Source organism: Zingiber officinale, chromosome 2A (genome assembly GCF_018446385.1).
Source record: "Zingiber officinale cultivar Zhangliang chromosome 2A, Zo_v1.1, whole genome shotgun sequence".
Classification (NCBI taxonomy): domain Eukaryota; kingdom Viridiplantae; phylum Streptophyta; class Magnoliopsida; order Zingiberales; family Zingiberaceae; genus Zingiber; species Zingiber officinale.
This window is the reverse complement of record NC_055988.1, coordinates 139,371,620-139,376,615: the sequence shown is the minus strand read 5'-3', so window position 1 is coordinate 139,376,615 and position 4,996 is coordinate 139,371,620. Positions and strand designations below refer to the sequence as shown.

The 4,996-nt window shown below is 41.1% G+C and overlaps 1 long non-coding RNA gene across 1 annotated transcript; it reads right to left on the bottom strand.

Moving 5' to 3' along the window:
- Positions 1-850: 850 nt before the first annotated feature.
- LOC122042437 lies at positions 851-3,624 on the bottom strand. Its single transcript, XR_006129222.1, has 3 exons — positions 3,193-3,624; positions 2,281-2,344; positions 851-1,231 (listed from the first exon to the last, which is right to left on the bottom strand). It is a non-coding gene; the product is annotated as an uncharacterized LOC122042437 (long non-coding RNA).
- Between the last annotated feature and the right edge of the window lie 1,372 nt (positions 3,625-4,996).

The following is a 4,996-nucleotide window of genomic DNA, read 5'->3' as shown; positions in this document are numbered from 1 at the left end:
GTTTCTTTACTTGATCCTACATACAGAGTAATTCCTTTCTCGACTTGACTTAAGTTAGACTATTCATGTAATTCTAATTCATAAAAAAGTTTATCTAATTTAAGAATGGAAAGATCCCTTAAAAATTTGTATGCATCTATTATTGATGTCCACAAAGAGTTTCTCAGGAAGGTGTTTAGTGCATCCCTTATTATGTCACAATTTTCTAGGTTGTGCCCGATCAGATGTAGGTCATTGAAAATATCTTTTAGTCTTGCATACAGTTGTGTGGTCGTCTCTCCGAGAAGCATTTTAATATTAAATAAATTATTTAATAGTAGATCTCTCTTATTTACCTTAGATTCATCAGTTCCTTCATGTACTTTACCCGATGGTCCCAAAGTTCTTTTATATTTTTGTAGGGCCTGACTCAGTTCAGTTCTTCCATAGTTAGCCCGCACTGGATGGTATTGATTACATTGTAGTTTAGTTGTCCTTCTTGATCATCAAGGGAGTCCATTCTTCTGGTTCTATTAGCTTTCCATCTACCATTGGAGGTGTGTATCCTTTAAGTATGGTGCCCCAAAGCTTGATGTTGGACTTGAGGTAGCACTCTATTCTATTTTTCCAGTAGCTAAAGTTTTTCCCTTTGAATAGTGGAGGACGGATGGTGTTGTACCCTTCTTGGTAGAAGTTTGACATTCTTGCAATAAACAAATTAAAAGAAAACATTTCCAAGACTCGTGTTGTCACGCCCCGAGGGTAAGAGTGTCCAATCGAAAATGGGACAGCACCTCCCCTATAATAGTGACAATTTGGACCAATATACAAATAACATAATAACATATTCAACAGCCCACACGGCTGGATATAAGCACAACCACACAGTTAATATACTCAGCCTACTCGGCTGGACAAAATGAAAATACAACCACACAGTTTAATATTCTCATCCTACATGGCTGGACAAAATGAAAACACAACCATGCAATTTAATAACAACCCACACAGCTGGAAGTAAACATAGCAGAAAACACAAATATATGAATGAAAGACCAACAAAGTCATTAACCAAAATACCCGCAACCACAAGACTAAACTCCAAACCCAAATCAACTTATTAGAAAGCAAATACGCAAAATCAATATACCTCCCAAACAGTAATAAAACCGAAAAGGAAAACTGTCCTCGAGTGTGACGTGGGACTGGCAGCCAGGACTCTCCAAGCATCCATGAATCATCTACCTGCTACCTGGCGAAAGAAAAATAATTTTGTGGGGTGGTGAGTAGTGGGACTCAGCGGGTAAAGGAAAGATAGTGCATGAACATAATATCCAAATAGAGAGTGCCAACAGTATACAGTCTCATAAGAGAAAATAGCAGATACTAAAATAAAATCACAATAAATGTTTGTACCTGTAACCATATCCTAGGCTAGTAAAATCAGGAGTAGAACAACTCTGCTACAGAGCTACTCATAAATACAAGGATAACATGTGAGGTATATACATATTACCAATAGGTAAGTCAGTCTAAACACACACAACAGATATATATCTCAACATATGTAAACATATCAGCATAAATAAGCAACAGCAGTATAAGCTAGCAACAGCAGCATAAGTAAGCAACAACATTAGCCGGTATAATAATAACAACGTATGCACGGATGGTCACTCCGCCCACCTCTCTGTACCACGGCCCCTGTATGGTCGAGAAGCCGGATTGATGACAACTGTACCACTCAAAAGCCGCCACTACTCTCGAGTGACCGAATGGACAGGTACTGAGTAGCTAACTAGCTACACAACGAAGGGGTTCCCTGCTGCTCACAACTCCAGCTACCACTACCCATGAGTGGCCGAGTACAACACAACAGGACAAGCGACATCTGCTCCAGCTACCACTCTCTCGAGTGGCCAAGCGTGCGACCCTGGTTAACGACTCTCTGGATCGCAAGGGAGAATTTGTTGTTAACATGTATGCAATGATATGATGTGCAACATACAACAGTCATCATATATATGTAAACAGGAATCAGGTATGTTACATGAAGCCAACATGCTCAATACAGTACAAAAATAAACCAAAATCAAAACATGCAAACATGGTATCTAATATCTACTATGTATCATGGATAACAACGAGAGATTGCATGGATATGGAAACGAATATCTCAAAGATCGAGTGGAAGTATCAAACGCAGGAAAAATAAGAATGGAGTCAAGGTAAAAGAAGTTTTTATCCAAAGATAGCTCATGCACTAAGTTCAAAGAACTAAAGAGTTAAAGTAAGAAGTACCAGCCTTTACTAGGTAGTCTGAACCAAATCACGCCCCGTCACTTCAACCCTCTCAATCAATGTCCTGCACGAGCGCACACAAATTAGCTATCTTCTGTCCCAACATTTCACTATCAAAAGAAACCTAGTTTAACATCGAATATAGACTCCTAACTCTCAAATCAAATCTACCCAGCAGCCTTCCAATTCAGTAGCAATAGGCAAGAACACATCAAAACTCAAATCTCGTTCTACCAATCGATACTAGAAGTCCAGAACCATCATGACAATAAAGCGACAACAGAGACAATCCCCAATCCACTCAAATCTATTACAACATCCTCAATTACCACAAGAAGAACTCAGCGTCAATTCACTATAAGGAAAACATCAATCGAAACCCCAATCTTCCTAGATCTGCCCGAAAATATAAAAGTATCATGAGCAATAAGGCAACATCGAAAACAAATTGTAGTCTACCCAATATGTTACAGGTAAATAAAAAAAACATTATGAGGAAGAAGTGCTTCATCGAAAATCAATCGAATCTCCCCAAAACCTGCCACAGGAACCAAAGCTATCACAAATGCATGGACCTTATTGAAATCATTTACAACCTTCTAATTCTATCCACTATATTACAACTAGCTTGAATAAAACCAAAATCTCAACATATCTAGACCTCTCAGCAACACCAAACAGCATCTGAAGAACCCTATTGAAGGGTAGTGCACAAAACCAAAGAGGAACGGTTATTCAGTGAATCAAAACTATACCAGGAGGCGGATCAATCAACAAAAATCGATCAACATCTCTCAAAACCAAAGCAGAAACTCAAGCAAAAATCCTAGGGCCGAATAGGGCAACATCTGAATCCTTATGCTAGCCTACCAAAAGAAGCACTCATCCATACCTACAGGGAGAACTACTTACCTTTATCCATTTAGTGTCGCCGACAGGAGCTTTAGCCCACGGGATGATGCGCCGGCGGTGAAGGGTAGCTACGGAAGACTCACGACTGGTGGCGATGTTCACTGTGGAAATCTCTGGCGCGGCGGCGCCGGTCGGCCGAGCTTAGGGCACGACGATGGGTTTGGTTGAGGTGGCGGGGAAGAGAGGAGATAAAGGCTTGACCGACGCCAGGATGAGTAGCGCCAAGATGATCAGGTGCAGAGGCGCGAGTCGAGGCTGAGGACAGTCGACAAAATCGAGAGAAGAGGGAGCCTAGCTGACGGTGGCTCGAATGTTGCTGGTGGTAGTGGATGTGGGGCAACGCGAGGAAGAGGAAAGAAGGAGTTCGACGTAGGGGAGATTAGGGCTCGGGGAAGATGGAGTGCGGCGGGGGGATAGGGGGAAATATTAGGTTTTTATCTTATATAATATGGACTTAGGTCCATTCCTCAATCAACTCCCATCTTTGGGTATTTCCAAAGAAGCTTTCTCGCAGCCCAATAATTGACCCCCTTAAAATACGCCATACAAGCTCCAATTAATTCCCAGAAAAATATAACATCGCATACCACCATTTGTAGATAGAGACCCCTTTTTATAGTGTCATTGTTGTGTCTATGCATGCATTCCAAAGCACTCCTAAGAAAGGACAGTCTATAAAGTGACTTTGACACCTTTCCTAAAATGAGTCTGTAAATCTTCGTGATTTAACAGGAAAAACCTTTGAAAGCACGATTTTCTGTAGAATATTCTGTCCTTCATGGCACAAACTTCTAAAAGAGAGTACGAAATCGTTGGGCCCTGGGGCCCACAATGGGCCAACAGGCCATGACTTAGTAGGACCATTTTCTCGGCCTTGCAAAACGTGTTAAGTGGCTCAGTCTTCACTCAACCTTTTCATTTGCATCAAGGGCGCGATATGTCTGATCGATCTGTAGGTCCGATCAAAAGGCCTGATCGACTGGGTTATACCTATTTATTGCACCCTGAGGCCCAATTGGTCATCCAAGGTTCAATCAACTGCTTGGGCGTCAATCGTCCATATGTCCCATTCAGGTGGTGTCCCAGCTCTGGTTGGCGACTCTGAAGGTTGACCGTTTCTTGACTTTGACTGCCCTGTCAGTCGATCTTCCTGACCTTGACCTACTTTTTGAGGAGTCCACCTTATCACCATATCAGATTATATATATAGGGAAGTTTTACCTTGCCCACCCCACCATGTGCGGGTGAGGGGAGTTGCCCATGTGGCGGTTGGGAGTCAACACTGTTGTAGGATCATATAGAACGTGAGAGGGGGTGAATCACATTTTTAAAAAACTTTTCTTTTTCGATTTTGGAGTGCGTAGCAGAAGGAAAAATGAATAAGAAAAGAACTAAGAAATTCAAACACAATTAATTTTATTTAGTTCGGAGCATTCGACGACTCCTATTTGAAGGCCCACTGATAACCATGATTTTACTGCATTATTTTGATTCATATATGCATGGTTTGATGTTGATTTTATAGGTTTAAATCATGGTTACATCACATTTTGTGCATAGTGTGTAATTTTGGACTTAATTGTAAATTATCTTATTTTTGTGCTATTTGATGCTAATATTTGGTTCTTATTTTGTAGGCATCAAAGGATCTTAGATTTGGATCTATTTGGACCGGAATTGGGCTCGAATCGGAGTTCAAAAGACAAGATCAAGCTTTGGGTCGATTTGGACCGTTTATCAAGAATAGGACAGATCTGGACCATCCGTTGAAGATCTGGCCGATCCAACCTAATGGGGAGCAGAT